Source organism: Rhinolophus sinicus, chromosome 17 (genome assembly GCF_057876585.1).
Source record: "Rhinolophus sinicus isolate RSI-liver-muscle chromosome 17, RSI-T2T, whole genome shotgun sequence".
NCBI lineage: Eukaryota > Metazoa > Chordata > Mammalia > Chiroptera > Rhinolophidae > Rhinolophus > Rhinolophus sinicus.
The window spans coordinates 50,813,150-50,830,651 of NC_142517.1; the positions used below are offsets into that span (position 1 = coordinate 50,813,150).

A 17,502-nucleotide genomic window follows, 5' to 3' on the forward strand; every position below is an offset into this window, starting at 1 on the left:
GTCATGTGTCTCTATTTTTGTAATTATCTATTTGAGATAAAAGTTTCATGAAACATGACTGCCACTTATTGTATGCAATGAATTTTTATATTTTTAAATCTAGTTTATTCTAGTCTATTTTTTAAAAGGTGGTAGTGATGCTCTAAATTGATTTTGGGAACCACTAATGTAAAATAACCCATTAAAAAAAATAAAAAAACACCAGTGTAGTGAGGGAGCCAGGGACCCATAAAATAAGTGATTGCCATCCACCAGCAAGTGTTATTAGGGTGTGTACAGAGACCTGTGGGACACAGAGAGGTACGGACTGACTGAACAGTCCCTGGAGAGTCTGGGGAAGCCTCACAGAAGTCCTCAAGCCATTTGCAAGGAAGAGGAGGAATTTATACATTTGACAAAACGGTAAGGAGAGAGATTTGAGCTCGAGGTTGAAGGCAGTGGTGCAAGTGGGAAATGGTGAGGTGGAATGGGTGAAGCTTAATTAAGTATAGCTGGAATGTGAGGGCTGTGGGGAAGCAGCAGAAGATGAGGTTATAGGTCTCAGCAAGCAGCAGTAGAAATCACAAAAGGTCTTATGCGTCAGCTTAAAAAGTTTGGCTTTTATTCTGTGTGTAGTTCCCCCTGTGTAATCATGATTTAGAACAGAAAACCCAGACCCAAAAGAGACCCAGTCCTGGAAGCGAGCTCTCCTAACTCACCTTAGGCAGTTATGCTCCCATTCTGCTGCATGTCTTCTCAGAAGCCCCACACAGAGAAACAAATTGGGCTCTCTTAAGTATTTACTGACAAAAAAATTCCAGTGATTTTTCAGGGCCTAGTAAGAGCCAGTTCTGTTTGCTCTTTCTTCTTCCCGCTGTTGGGTTCCCTCATCTACAGAGCAAAGTTATGGTAATAATTTTGATTGATAATAATCGCTCACAACATGGTGTTTTTCTAGGTGCTTTATAATTATTAACTCATTTAATCTTCACAACAATTCTACCTGGTAAATATTATTTTCATTTCATAGGTGAGGAGATGGAAGTACACTGAAGTAAGTGACTTGCTAAAGTGACACACCCAGCCATTATTAGCAAAGCTGGGATTTAGGAGAAGTCCACTCTCTTAACCACCATGATGCTTCTTGGTTGAGTTTGACTTCATTCCAGCCATGTCCAAAACTCAGATGTTTGAACACAGATAGTCCTGAAAAGATTTGGTGTTAAGTTTCTCAATATTACCACATTTGAATTTTGCCTAATTCAGAGGGAGAAGAAAGTTTTTCCAGCTGAGAGGAAAAGAATGGCTTCTTGGGAGGAAGTGGTATTTTAAGTCTTGAGAAATGGGTAAAATTTTGAGAAGTAAAAATTGTTGAGAACGAAGGGCAGCAGTACTAGCCAAGAGAAGTAATCCAACTACAACCTCTCTCTTCCACTGTTTACAACTAAAAACTGGACAGAATGTGAAAAGCACCTACAAGAGAACTCTGAAAGTAGCAGGCAGATAGGATACTGGAGTTAAAACTTGAATGATGACCCATCATGGCCTTTGTTACATGGAATTTCATGATAGTGTGGGAAGCTAAAACTCTGAGAAAGCCCATATTTTCAGCCAGAGGAACCAAGAAAAGGAGCCACTGAAAGCCAGACAGTGAAGAAATTCCCGAGAGGAGGGAGTTGTTAAAGGGAACCCACTAACTCTGTGTATGGATGGATATGTCATGGGCACACTACAAGGTATACGTGCATGGAACAGAGCCAAAGAAGCACAGCAAAGGTTTTGAGAACTTAACTATGATATTAACACTGCCCAAGTCCCAGATTAACCTTCGAGCTGCCTGTGTGACAGGCAGACCTTAATAGCCTAACAAAAGCTTTGAAAAACAGGCATCAGAGCTTCTGGTTATGAAAGGTAAGGCAGAGCTTTCAATCTGAACGTAGGTGGGTTACTTGTCTACTAAATAAATAAACAAAAATATCAACATTTTTTCAGAGAATTTTAGCAGGATCCAGACTCTCACAAAATAATATTCAAAAGTCCAGGATACAATTCAAATTTACTCAATGTGCCGAATGTGCCCAGGGAAGAAAACAGGAAATCAGTGAGGTGGTCCCATAGTGAAACCAGGGCAGGCTGACAGCACTGAGAACTGGGCACCAGTGTGGCTGAGTAGTTGTTGAGTTTATCCTGTTTGGGATTCACTGAGATTGTTTAATTTGTAAATTTATGACATTTTCAGCCATTCTGTTTTCATATATATATTTAACACATATGTATCTTTCTCTTTACCTTCTGGGATAAGACTCCAATAAAATGAAGTTTCAACTTTTTGAGGTTGTCCCACAGTATCCTGAAACACTGTTCATTTCTTTTCCAATAAAAAGTACTCCTACATTTGGGCACATTCCAGTTACAAGAGACATTAAGGGTGGGGCTAAGAGCTGGAGTGAGTTTGGCCTATTTTCTAAATTGAGGGCAAATCCAGAGAAAAGACATCAGGCTTTATTGTGAGGATTTGGGTCTACCGAATTCCTGTTTTAGGCCATGAGCCCTCTGCTCTGTGGAAATGAGAGCTGAGTTTTCTCTGGGCTCTCAGGGGTGTACAAACTCTGAGAAAATTGAACAATTTTGTGTTTTCAACTTGGTGATCATAGAGAAATGATTCTTTTAACAGTTTCATCTCAATTCATATATGAACAACACTTCCACAGAAGAAATCTTTAGTGTCTTAAGTGTTTGTCAAACAGTGTTTCTTTTCCTCTTTCAAATGGCGGTGGGTACTTTATCTACAAGGTTTATTTTCTGTGGCTGTATAGAGGTGACAAAGTTAAGCCACTGTCTTGGAAAAATTTAAAATAACAGTTGTTTCATTTGCATAGCTTAAACGTTCCTTCTTCTTGTTTCCGTTGTGCTTCACCACAACCCTGTAGGTAAGGATTATTAAGTCCCTTACATCTCCAGGAAACAGAGGCTCACAGAGGATAAATGCCTCCCAAGGACACACAGTGGTTTGGCTGGAGAGGTAGGGACCTCACAACTGTGCCCTGGTTTCAGGCTTTTCCAGGAGTTCAGCCTTCCTACCATGTTTCCCCGAAAATAAGACCTAACCGGAAAATAAGCCCTAGCATGATTTTTCAGGCTGCTTGTAATATAAAATAAGCCCTAATGTGTCTTTTGGAGCAAAAGTTAATATAAGACCCGTCTTATTTTCGGGGAAATATGGTAGGGCTTATTTTATATTACAAGCAGCCTGAAAAATCATGCTAGGGCTTATTTTCCGGTTAGGTCTTATTTTCGGGGAAGCACAGTAGTAGCAGCCCCCTTGTCTCTGACTCCCTTGAGGGCCCCAAATTCCTATTCTATTTTCTGTGGAGCAATATTTGAAATAGTTAACACTGAAAGCAGCAGATATTGGTTTTAAAGAGATGAATGTCAAGGTCCCAGGTTTAGCGAAAGACAAATATTGACTCATGACTCTCCTGAAAAGCTCATCTCCTGCCCTCAGAAAAGAAGACTTCCTCCACCCACAGTGGCTCCAGCTTTGCATTTCTCCTTCCCGACACCACCAGGTTCAGGTTTACACGGCACCATTTATTAAGCACCTGCCGTGTATCAGACCCAGCATGATACTCTGTTCTGAGCTCACAGTTACCAGCATCTTGTTTGAATTGATTGATCTGAATGGATTTGGTCAAAAGGTAAGCTCACAGTTCTGCCACCCCCAGGCCAGCTCTGATGAAGGGTTGGAGGGACACTGGGGAGCCCAGGGGCAGCCGTCTTCCTTCTGTGGTCCTCTTTCTTCCCCTCCATCCCCCTAAGTCTTGTTCTGTGACTGGGTTAGCATGTAGGACTTGGCACTTTTTGGATGACTTACTGTTGGGTTATAGGGAGGGAAGCACACTGGCTTTAGAGCCAGACATTCCTGGGCAGGTCATAGGACCTTCCCCAACCTGTTTCCTCTTCTATAGAATTTTGAAACAGTAAACTTGACATTCATGAGAGAGTTCTCTTGGGATCTTTGAAAATGCTCAACATCCTTTTCATTGTTGTGACCAAGCTCTTGTGTATTGACAGCAGCCCTAAGGTGAGGCATTGGTTCTCGTGACAGGGGAGGGCCTCACGCACATGCTACCAGAGCACAGCATTTCCCCATGTGTGCAGTTATGATTGAATAATTTAAGTGATTTTGTCCCTGAATGATTTCATGTATACAGGGTTGTGGGCATTTATAGAACTATTAAAAGAAATTCATCAATGAGTATAAACTTGCCTTGACATGGGAGCTGTAGTTTACAAGCAGTTATTTCCATCACTTCCCGACATGTGGAGGACACAGAACCCCTGTGCACTGGGTCATAGCCTGGAGGTGAGCTCTTTCACGCACTGAGGGACTGGTTCCTGTCAGCTTTCTAATGCATATACTTCACATTCACTCCCAAGCAAAATCAGGCTCTTTTATGTCTAGGACCTTTGGAGTTGTTCTCAAATAGTGAAAATCCCAAATGTTGACCCAGTAAATGCCAAAGCTCAACTGTAGTAACAGCAGCCATCCAGGGCTGCTGAAGGATTCATTGAGATGCTATGTCAAACGTCTAGCTTTCTAAGCGTGCCCTAGGGTTGGAATTCAGAGCCATTTGTTTTCTTATTAACTGAAACCATTTGCTTCTGGGTTTAGGTGGGCATGGTTGTGGCTGAGAGAGTCATAGGTCAAACAACTCTCTCCACAGGCTGAGGAAATCAAGTTTCTGTATATCATGGTGAACTTTTATCTACTGATTGTGATAACAATGATAATCTCATGCTAGTGCGGACTTCTTATTGGCAGCAATATCTTTGTTCATTTGATAAGAAACAAGAACTCAAATTCTTAATTTGGCTGACACCATCTTTCAAAACCTGGGGATCATAGCCAGGGGAAACAAATACAAGGGGTTTGGTGTGGAAGAATTTAGGAATCACTGGCTTTGACTAAATTAGGGGGAACATCTGTTTTTCCACCATGCTAGTGAAACATTGGGTTGAAGAGAAAACTGTGTGGATGATGAAAAATCTATAGCTGAAAAATTTGCTGATGTTCTTAGACCAGCAGAAACAAATATTTAGGAAGTCTCTACTATGTAGCTCTATTAAAGTAATGCTCACTGCCAAATAGACTCACAAATAGTTTCCCTTCTTAATCACCTTATCCCCAAAGTGACACGTTATTTTTCACTCACATTTCATTGCTGACAGCTAGTCATGTAGTTTCACCCAGATGTAGGGTGTGTGCGTGCACTTGCTGGGCATGTAATCCCTGGGCCACCACTTTAGGCAACAACGCTATATGGCAGAAAGAGCATAGTTTTGGTGGGACAGCCAGCGATCCCTGACATGAGGAAACAGGAAGAGGAGTCATTATAGGATGACTCCTCTAGGGGTTATAGGGTATCAAGGTATTTAGGGACAGAAAGAAAATACAGGTCTTAAGGCACAGATGAGAATAACGTGTGCACACTGAGAGGTTAAGAAGATGGGGATCAGGACAGAGTAAAGGGAGGTCACCAGAAGGTCCTACCTGGTGACTAGCAACTATAGTTGACCCGGTCAAGCAGATAGACCCCCAGAAGCCCTTGGAAGGGCCCTGAGTAAAGGGACATATTTGCTTGCAAGTTAGAATAATCTGTCTCATTCCCTAGTTTGACCACTTACAATGACATCTTGAACAAATGGCATAAACTCTTGGAGCCTTTATAAAAGAGGATTGTCAATACCCCACTCCACAGGGTGGTGGTAAGGATTCAATTTGGTAACACACATAAAATGCTAGCAACCAGTAAGAGCTCAGTAAACGGGCTCATGGGCCTTTCTCACCTGGACTGTTATAGTGGCCTCTTAAAAGGATTTGTTTGTTTGTTTGTTTGTTTGTTTGTTTTGTTTTTTTACCTCCCCCAACCTGCAGCCTACCACAGTTGATTTTCAGTGCAGCAGCAAGAATGATCCCTTTCAAACGTAAGTCAGCCAAGACTTATTCAGAGTAGTGAAAGCTGGAATCCTTACAACAGTCTAAGGCCCTACATGATCTTGCTCCTAACACTTCCTGTCCTCATCTCATGCTACCCCTTTCCTTGCCCACTTTGTTCCAGGCTTCCGTGTTGTTCTTGAAACAGGCCAGGCATGCCCTTGCTTAGGGATTTTGCTATTCCCTCCACCTAAAACGCTCTTCCTTCAGAAATCTTCATGACCCCTCTTTTAGTTCCCTCCAATCTTTGCCCAAATGCCTTCTTAGTGAGGCTTTCTCTGACTATCACATTTAAAACTGATGTCCATCCTCCCACACACACCCTGCTGTCCTTTCTCCTTCTTCCCTGCTTTAATTTTCTGCATAGCAGTTATCCTCTTCCAGAGCACTACGTACGTATTTATTTTGTTTTACTCTTTACTTACACCCTCAAGTAGGGGGCAAGTTGTGGCTGGTTTTTGTACTGCTGTATTTCCAGTTTGGGTCACAGTAGATAATAAGCATTTGCTGAAGGAGTGAACCTACTTATGAGTATTGGTGCATGAGGTTTTTTGCCGCATGTTGTTTCTACAGGGACTGCTGCAAAGTGGAGGCGCTCAGCCCTCTCTGTGCATTTTTCCCACTCCAACTCCCTTAGACAACCAGGACTTTGATCTTCTTCAATATAAAAATATTGGAAGAACCATTGAACTTGAAACCGTTGAATCTCAACAGGCCTTGAAATCTAACACCCAGTCTAGAGGAAACAGAGCAAAGAGGAGTAAGTTAACACCATAAGGAGATTGTCAGCCAGATTCAGACTTAGTGTCTTCACCAATATACATCATGAAAAAGAAAAACAAGGGAGTGGGGAACTGTTATAAATTAAAAGACAGTTGAGAGTGGCATGTCATCCAAACAAAATGTGCCCACCTTGTTTGGATCCTCATTCAATGAATGTAATGTAAAAGACTTTTTTGAGAAAATTGGTAAAAATTTGAAACTGGATTGGATATTAGGTGATACTGGCATTGTGGTTATACATAGATATATTCTCTGGAAGGACCTAACACATATGTGTGTATCCTATTCCAGAGAAGTAAGCGCCATGGAAAATAATTTGAGAGCTCATGTTCTGTTTTCCCAAGGATGATACATAGCTAATACCATTTTAGGTGCCAGGGAGGTGAGGATGACATTTGCTTTAAATGACTCCAGGAGAAAAAAGGGGGAGGGGGACACCTAAAGCAAGATTGGCACAATGTTGATAATCATTGGATTTGGGTTATGAAAACAGAGAGGTACCTTTATATGTGTAAAAACTTGCATACTACAAACTAAAATCTTTTTTAAAGATGAGCGGTGGTAAAATAGTTCCTCTTCCTGAGGAGGAAGGAGGCCTATTTTCTGTTTACTTTTTTGATGGGTGTGCATCCAGTGTGAAAGGAGGAGGGCTGTCTCTGTTACTAGGGAGGGGGGCAGTGTCTATTCAACCCTCCTTATATAGGCCCTGTAGGCTCCTTCCTCCTCAGCTTACCCCTGCCTGATGGAGTGGAGTGCAGACAGGTGTCTAGTGCGGTAAGCAAGATGGGGCGAGCTGTCTGCTGGGGCTGGGGCTGGGGCTTCTACTGCTTGTACCGGGAGTGGGCAGCTGATGGGGTGTGAAGTGCCTACTTTCAGCCAGGCACCTGTCAAATAGGAAGGCATATATTTCTTTTCTTTCTCTTTTTTTTTTTTTATTAAATTTATTGAGGTGACAATTGTTAGTAAAATTACATAGATTTCAGGTGTACAATTCTGTATTACATCATCTATAAATCCCATTGTGTGTTCATCACCCAGAGTCAGTTCTCCTTCCATCACCATATATTCGATCTCCCTTACCCTCATCTCCCACCCCCCACCATTTCTACAAATATGTGACTGTTGAAGACACGAGGTCGAAGACTGTAGCAAGTGGTCTATGATTTCCCTTTGCCATGGAAACTGCATTCAGAATTTACCTGTTCACAGTGGCTAGTTTTGTTCAGAGACCACAGAGCCCTGTCTGTGATGGGGATTCAATAACCACCCCACAAAGTTCTGTTTCCCATGTGCTAGAAAACCTCAGGGAAATGTTCTCAAGCGTGTCTGAGGACTTCATAATCTTCTCCATCAGTGCCTACCTGGCTGGGAAAAGATCTAATCTCTATTAAGAGACCGTGGATCTGGAACAGTTGGGACAAGCAGGAATGAAAGACCCTTTATCTTTAGGGCTTTGATCTGGGCAGGATTCTGCCCCCCTGGTAGCCAGGGAGCTGGGCTTGTCCTCAGGTAAACACTTGCAAATACAGCTACTCAGGCACTTTGTAATCTCTCCTGGCTCACTTTCACTTGCTTCTCAGATTGGCCAACTACAAGTTGGTTTCTTGTTGCTTACCACATTGCTGACTTTTGCTGCCCTTTTGAGCAAAATTGTGACTTGTGAGGGTTGTTTTGACATAACCATTAACATTTTGACCTATGCTGATAGAATTCGGTGGCTAGGAGCTGGGATGTTGGGTCAGCACTGTGGACACTGTCTGCCGGGGACTCTAAGGCAGGATAGCAGTACCTGTCTCAGGCACTATTGGTGCTGCAGTAATTAAATGAGCTTCACCGAGAATCACAGGAGCTAGACTGTGTGAAGTACTTAGTGCATAGTAAAAGCTCAATAATTATTAGCCAAAGCAAAACAATAAAGGCTGTCATTAAACTGTCACCACAACCCTGCGGTGGCAAATTTTAAAGTTATTATTATCCATATTTTACAGATGAAGGCGCAAGGTTTGCAGACATTGACGAACTGCCCTAACATAACTGACAGATAGAAAAGTCAGGATTTGAATCTGCGCATTGAGATGACATAGTCTGAACTCTTTCTCCAAAGCTAGGGCTTCTCAAACTATTGGTGGTGAAGAACCGGGTTTTTTTCCAACTTCTCACGTGTCAGTAGTTTTTAAGACACAATAAAAAGAACTATTAGAATAATGAAATGGAAAAAGAACATTTAAAATACAAGCCCTATTTATTTACTTATTAAGTTTATTGGGGCGACAATTGTTAGTAAAGTTACATAGATTTCAGGTGTACAATTCTGTAATATATTATCTATATCTCACATTGTGTGTTCACCACTCAGAGTCAATTCTCTTTCCATCACCATATTAGACCCCATTTACCCTCTTCTAGAGCCCTGCTCCTCCCTCCCCCCTTACCTTCTGGTAACCCCTAAACTATTGTCTATGTCTATGAGTTTTCGTTCTTTCAGTTGCTTGCCTGGTTCTTTAGTTGTTTTTGGTTTATATACCACATATCAGTGAAATCATATGGTTCTCTAGTTTTTCTGTCTGACTTATTTCGCTTAGCATTATAATCTCAAGATCCATCCATGTTGTCACAAATCGTCCTTTTTCATCTTTTCTTACCGCCGAATAGTATTCCATTGTGTATATATACCACAACTTGTTTATCCATTCATCTATCAAAGAACATTTTGGTTGTTTCCATGTCTTGGCCACCGTAAATGAAGCTGCAATGAACATTGGAGCACACGTGTCTTTATGGATAAATGTTTTCTGAGTTTTTGGACAGATACCCAGGAGAGGGATTGCTGGGTCATATGGTAATTCTATTCATGATTTTTTGAGGAACCTCCACACTGCCTTCCATAGTGGCTGCAACAATCTGCATTCCCACCAACAGTGTATGAGGGTTCCTTTTTCTCCACAGCCTCTCCAATACTTGTTACTATTTGTCTGGTTAACGATAGCCATTCTGACTGGGGTGAGGTGATATCTCATTGTGTTTTTTATTTGCATTTCTCTGATGATTAGTAATGTTGAGCACTTTTTCATATGTCTATTTGCCATTTGTATGTCCTCTTTGGAGAAATGTCTCTTCAGGTCCTCTGCCCATTTTTCAATTGGGTTGTTTGACTTTTTTTTGTTGAGTTGTATGTGTTCCTTGTACATTTTGGATATTAGCCCCTTATCAGAGGCACTGTTTGCAAAAATTTTCTCCTATTCAGTTGGTTGCCTCTTTATTGATTGAGAGAATCAACATAGTTAAAATGGCCATATTACCCAAAGCAATATACAGATTTAATGCAACCCCCATCAAAATCCCACTGGCATTTTTAAAGAACTAGAACAACAACAAAAAATCATCAGATTTGTATGGAACCACAAAAGACCCCGAATAGCCAAAGCAATCCTAAGAAAAAAGTACAATGCTAGAGGTATCACACTCCCTGACTTTAGCTTGTACTATAGGGCAACGATAATCAAAGCAGCATGGACAGATAATTTTTGACAAAGAAGCAAAAAACATGCGATAGAGAAAATACAGCCTCTTCAATAAATGATGCTGGCAGAATTGGAAAGCCACGTGCAAAAGAATGAAACTGGACTGCTATCTGTCACCATGTACCAAAATTAATTCAAAATGGATCAAAGACGTAAGCATAAGACCTGAAACAATAAACCGCATAGAAGAAAACATAGGTACTAAATTATGGACCTTGGATTCAAAGAGCATTTTATGAATTTGACTCCAAAGGCAAGGGAAGTAAAAGCTAAAATAAATGAATGGGACTATACCAAACTTAAAAGCTTCTGCACAGCAGAAGAAACCATCGACAAGCCCCATTTTTAAAGTTATTATTACATTCAACAGACATAGAACTACTCTTTTGAATCACTATAGAAGTTGATCACACTGAGTTTCTATACTTTTCTCATCCTGGATCTTGACAAATCTTTCTCAGACTAGCATTTGCCTACCGATCTCACTTTGAGTAATATTTTCCTAAGCTACCTGTTTCTCAGAGCATGGTGTGTAGATAGGACCACTTGCCTCAGAATCACTCCAGAGTGCTTGCTAAATGTAGATTTCTGAGCCCCATCCCCGATGACTTGGACCAGGATAACTGAGGTCGAATTCAGGAATCTGCATTTTAATTAGTCATTTTAATAATTCTTAGTGCCTTAAGTCTAATCATCACTGTTCTCTGCACCACTGCTTCGTGAAGTGAGTACAGTGTTTTATTCTATATTCCCATCTTTGCCCTGCTGCATTTTTTTTTTTTTAAATTATGAAGGACTTATTTTCTGTAGAAACTCACCGAAAGAACCTGCTTCCTGAACTTTTAGTGCACATCAACAAACACGTATTGAGGGGAAACTGGGGAGGGGGAACTGAGCACAAGGTGCTCACAACCAGTAAGTAGAGAGCAAGTATAGATGAGCCAAGTACAGAACCTAGGGGAACTTCTGTGTGCAGAGGTGGAGAAAGAAGGAAGAACCAGCAATAGAGACCACTGAGAAGAATTGAAACCAGGAGAGTGTAGGTTTTGGAAGCCAGGAGGAGTAAGTGACCAACTGCACATAATACTGCTGATGGCTGAGTTATATAAAGACTCAGCATGGACCATTTGATCAGCCATGGAGGTCTTTGGTGATGTAGACAAGAGCAGTTTCATAGAGATGGGTGAGGCCTGATGGAGTGGGTTCAAGTGAGAATGGGCAGAGGGAAATTGGAAAAAGTGACCAGAAGCAGTCCTTTCAAGGAGTTTTACTGTAAAGGAAAGAGAAAGGGCAGAGCTGGAAGTTAAAATGCAATCAAAGAGGTTTTGTGGATGAGTCAGGGAAATGGACTCTATTTACATGTAGTGGCTAAATATATGACTTTTGTAGAGTCATATATCTTTTTCAGTTAATTTCTTCAGTAAAACAGAAACAATTATCTACCATAACTTTTTTTCAAGCTCTTTCAAACTCTCTCCATTACCAAATGCTATTGTTCAAGAAGAGTCTGCAAATCACTCTTATTCCTTATATAGTTTAATTTGAATACATTTGAAAAGTATGAGATTACATCTTTCATAAATGCTTATCTAATTTTTGGCTGAAGTATTTTAAAGTAGATTTCATTTCTGACTACTTCACATGTATAAGATTTGTTTTACATAACCCCAATATATAATCATAATATAATAACACTATTACTATATATAACAATATTTACAATGATTTTTTAATACCAATATATAATAACCAATCTATATTCAAATATCCCTTTTTGTCCCCAGTGGTGTTTTTTTCAAACCAAGATTCAAGCAAGGTCTACATATTGTATATGATTATTATATAATATCTTTTAGCCATTTGTTTTTCATGCTCATTGACTTGTTGATGAAACTAGTTTAGTTGTCCTGTAGAATGTCCTGCTTTTTGGATTTGTCTGAAAATTTCTTCATGTTATCATTTAACTTGTTCTTCTTTCTCCTATATTTCGTAGAAACTGAAATTGCATATAAAAGCTTGATCATATGCAGATTAAACATTTTGGTCAAGAATTTACCATAGGTGTTTCATATATTTTCAGATCAGAAAGCATATAATTGTCTACGTGTCCTACTATTAGTGATGCTAAGATTGATCAGGGTCAGACGATGGCTGCCTCAATCAAGAGAATTTTTTTTTTTAAGATAGAAATCATAGCTGATGGGCATGATCTTTGAGAGAGGGATACCTATTGACACAGAAGAAAGAGGGGAGATTTTCTAGAAGAATGTCCTTAATTAGACAAGAGTATGTAAGATCTAGTGGACAAATGTTGGCTATTTCAGGTGTTGGATACAGCTGCTTCATCCCTAGTAACAAGAGATCATTTGGGCTTACATGCAGGTAGGGTGTGTAGCTGGGTACAAGGCAAGTGTGTGGAAGTTCTGTTACGGTAGTTTTCTTTTTCTCCATGAATAAGCAGCAAGTGTATCAGGGGAGGGGTGAAGAGGGGAGTTTTCAGAAGAGTGGCAGTTGAATTGACTGGAAAAGTATCATGTGATTGCTGGGGGACATTAATGAGCTACTTGCAATTGGCCATAAACTTGTGAAATCAGTAAACATCCCATGTGATTTTCTCTAGCCATGTTCAGCTACATGCTTCCAGGTGTGGTGTAGGACAGAAAGTAGAACCAGCACTGGGGTTTATTCAACCATGTGTGATGAGACAGGTCAATTTAACAATTGACGATGGAATTTAAGCTGGGTAGGAAGGGAATGGAGGATATGAAGGAAGGATGAGAGAGTGAGAAGGTGGTACGATCAACCACAGAAGATTGTTAGGGTTGGGTACTAGTTGGAATCAGCTGCAAAGATTGGAGTGGTCATTTGAGAGGGTATGCCTGAAATCAAGACTATGGAGGAGGTATATTTTTTGAATATGACAAGATCAGAGATATGACCTTGGGAGTGAGTGGCTGAGGTCATAATTATGAGAGTAGAGGAGATCAAAGAACTGAGAGACCAGGGGACTAGAATGATTCTGTAGGTGGATATTAGTATCACCAAGATTCATGACAGAAATAATGTTGGAGAGAATTAGAGTGAGCTAGGAGCTAAAATATTCAAGGACCTGGATGGAGAAGAAACTGGTGAGACATAGGGGACTAGAGATAAATCTCAAAGGAGCGCTCAGTCTGGTTGGGCAGACCTATGAACAGATAAATGTCACATAGTCTGATGAGAGCCACAACAGGCACAGTAGAGTACTGTTGATCTCTATGGGGTCCAGAAAAGTGTCCAAGTCCAGGCGACAGCTGGTGTGGGAGGCTGAGTGGGTGTGCTCCTGTGTGAACAGAGTAGGAAAGGCTATTTCTTATAGAAGGAATTTTACATACAGGGTTACAGAGGCATGAAAGAGCATGGAACATGTGGAGTACCACAATTGAGTGGCAAATTACTCATCTTCCCTGTCTCAGTTTCCCCATTTATAAAATGGGGATAGTAATGGTATCCACGGAGTAGGGGATGGTGAGGAGTAAATGATGGTGAGGAGTGATGTGTATAATATTTGTCACAGGCGCTTTTGCAATCCCTTTGGATGTGTTCGTACTTGATTATTTAAATAGTCCTATGAGATAGGCTCTGTTTTTATTAGTTCTATTTTACAGATAAAGAAGCTGAATCTTAGGGAGTTGCATAACTAGCCCAAGGTCATGTAACTGCTAAGAGGCAGAGTTTGGACTTTTGCTCAGATAAGTCTAATTTTAAAGCTCTTAACTCTTAACCGCTAAGCTACAGTCAGTGCTTAGCATTTAGCTAGTACTAAATAAATGGTAGTTATTATTGTCATGATTGCTAAAGTTTCTCACCCAGAGAGTTGAGGATTCTGTTATCACCTTTACAGCTGGTTGAAGATCACCCCTACTATCTCCTGAGCAGCAGTGACTATTTTTGGAAGGCCCTCATCACCTACAATAGATCTAGATTGACAGTAGCACCACTTTTGTTTCAACTGGTTGATTTTTGGAAATCAGGAGTGGGGAGTGATTTTTATCTTTTTAGAGGGCAAGTTGTTCCAAGCAGATGCAATGGATGTGAGAGGAAGATCTGGTTTCGCTGCACTCCTCTGATGTCTGTGCACTGAACCCAGATATAAGTCTCATGCCCCAGCAGCACACACATTGTGGGGATGGCAGCAAACCAGCATTCATAGGCAAGAGGCGTCATCCAAAGACTGCCCACAACGTTCCCTGAGAGGCTGCTGAGAAAGAACCTTTTCTATCAATGTGCTGAGGAAGCATTGACCTTTGAAGAGTGGCAACCCTCCCCTCATTCATTCATTCATTCATTCATTCACTGAACAAATTGTCATTGAGTGCCTACTATGTGCCAAACACTCATTTGGGCACGGAAGATAGAAGTGAAGAAGGCTGACGAGGTTCCTACTTATGAAATTTACATTTTTAGCAGGTAGAGACCGAAGGTAACCAAATAATAATATGAATGCTTGCATAATTACAAACTCATGCCACAAAGGAAAGTTACATGACATGAAAAGGGGGTAGCTATCAGAGACATTTTCTGACTCTACCAGGTGGCTGCCCGGGAGCCAGTTTTCTGTATTTATAAGGAGAGCCCTGAATTTTTTGACAAAGAACAGAATGGCACTCTCACTTTTTCCCTGTCAGTCATGCTCAGGGCCTACCTGCTTACCTCCTGGTCATGAAAAGCTGGGATTCCCCTAACTTGAACCTCAGGCCTTCAAGGGAGGATTTCCTCCTTGTTCATGGGATGATGCCAGTTCATGGCCACTACTTTAAAACGTTAAAGTCATGGCTTTCTCTTAGTTCTGTAAATGCTACATCTCCTGGGCACGCTTTGAAGCCAGTCCAATGTTCTATATCAAATTGATGCACAGGTTGAAGTGCATTTTCAATATTGCCCCCAACAGTTTTGCCTTTATTACTTAACTAACATAACAAGAATAATAAAGGAAGGCAAACTGAAAGATGAGAATTCATCTCTTATCAGTTTACTCATCAACAGTTGTCAGGTCTCAACCATGTACATTTTTTCTAGACTTTTGGATGTGCATATTTTTTATTCACAATGATAACATTTTCTGTTTCATTTTTTTTGCTATAATATTTTAAGCATTTTCTTATTGCTACTTAAATTCATATACAGATATATATATATATATATATATATATATATATATATATATATACACACACACACACACACACACACACACACACAAATAAATATATAAATATATATTCTCTATATGGTGGATATACCACCATTTAATTATTTTCCTATTGCTGGAAGCTTAGTTGTCAACCTTAGATTTTTCACCGTTATAAACAATTTTGAAATTAAAACCTTTTTCTATTTGCATGTGCATATTGCTTTATAAAACTCAATCTGTATTTCATTACTCCTCTTTCCGTCCTCACCACAACTGTGTAAGGTAGAGAGTCATTTTACAAGTGAAGAAACTGAAATGTATAATCTTTTTCCCTTTTGAATTATTTGTCCAGTTTTATTTCCTGGAAGTGTGATAACTTAGTCAATAGTCATGAGCTCTTAATTCTATGGCCAGATTACTTTCTAAAAGGTTACATTCATTTCTACTTCCTCCTCGAAATGTACCGATTACACTACAATCTGTCCAGCAATGAGTGTTATCACTTTGAAAACTGCTGGTTAATATAAGTTCTATATATCTTATGTATCTTAATATTCCAGTTGCTTCTTTTGCGTTTCTCTAAAGATTAATCATAATTTCATAAGCTTATAAATTGTATTTTTTATTTTGTGATTTGTCTGTTCATGTTGATTGCCTGTTTATTTTGAGAGGCTTTTACTGTATTAAATCTTTGCATACCTTGACTCTTGTTTTCCTTTTTACTGCAGTCTTTTTCATTGCATAGAAGTTGGAATTTTCATGCAACTTGCTCTATTAAACTTTTCTATGTTATTCTTCTCCATTCTCTCAGAAAGAAGAAAGAACTGATAAATATAGAATTGTATTTTTAGCTTTTATACATTATATTTTTATAATATTTTTTCAACTCTCAGAGTAATGTATGTATAATTTAGAAATTTTGGAACATACAAAATAATTAAAAAATTGAAAACGCTCATTATTCTAACATCCAGGGTGTTTTTGTTTGTTTGTTTTGCTTTGTTTTTTAGTTCTTTCTCTTTCTCACATGTACATTTAAAAAAATGTGTTTTTCTGTATTTGAATAGTATATACAGTTTATAATCTATTTTTTAAGTTAACATTATACTGATTGAACTTTCACATACCATTAAATATTCTTTGATAATAAATAATTTTTAAAAATCTGTCTAGGGTTTATTTTGGGATGAATTGACTTCTCTCTGCCTCAAATTGCTGTTTATATATCTCCAGACCAGTGACTAAACGATCCTTTCCCCCCAGATGTATTTGTGGTGCCTGCTTTATCTTGCTAGTCCTTATCTAGTGTCAGTCCATTTCTAGGCTGTCAGTGCTGTTCGTGGCTTGGAGCACTACACCTGAATAGGCTCTTGTCTGCCTTTTTTTGAGCTGTTATATTGGGCTTCTGGATTGAGCCATAGCCTAGGTCAGGGCTCATGCTGGAGACTAGCAGAAGTGCCTATCTATCTTGTTAATTTTTAACGCTGCCCCTGATGGAAAACAGCTCTTACCTCTTCTTCTTTTTTTGTTTCTTGCCTTTGCAGATGTTTTTTAATCATTCTGAGAAAAATGAGCCTTGGCCTCCAGACCCAATAAAGCAAACATCCTTCCCATGGAGAATAATGCTAGATCCTGAGGACCCGGAGGGCCTGCCGCCCCAGGGGCATTAGCCAGAAGCAGGTAAGGAACACGTATGGGCACTGGAGGCAGTAAAGGGGTATGTTGCCGAATAAAAACTGGTGGCATATGCTGCCAAGGAGTCACAGGGTCTTAATGTCTGGCTACATTGCTGTTTCTTTCATGCATTTTAATTTAATTTTATTATTTTTTGGTTGATTCAGTAAGGAGTGGGAATTGGTGGTTTGCCTATTTCTATGCACGATAAATACAAGATTTGAAGTTATTCTGTAAATCAGTCCACCTTTTTTGAGCTGCCAAGCCCTGCATTTGCTGTTGTGTGTGTAGTGATAGCTATGTAGACCTAGGCAGAAGACTTACTTTAGCTGGGATTTTCTTTCTGTTGGTTCAGTATTGGCTTGTTTGCTGCA

The 17,502-nt window shown here is 39.9% G+C and overlaps 1 protein-coding gene across 12 annotated transcripts in view; it reads left to right on the forward strand.

Annotated features, from left to right (window-relative positions):
- The window catches only part of ST6GAL1 (ST6 beta-galactoside alpha-2,6-sialyltransferase 1), a 133,470-nt gene that overhangs the window by 83,147 nt on the left and 32,821 nt on the right, over positions 1-17,502 (forward strand). For 11 of the 12 annotated variants that reach the window (XM_019752122.3, XM_074329231.2, XM_019752125.3 and 8 more), the window contains one exon: positions 16,999-17,134. The gene's annotated coding sequence lies outside the window, so the exon portion shown is untranslated. Of the gene's footprint in view, positions 1-7,440; positions 7,535-16,998; positions 17,135-17,502 lie in introns of those variants that run through there. The other variant, XM_019752129.3, reaches the window with a different exon arrangement.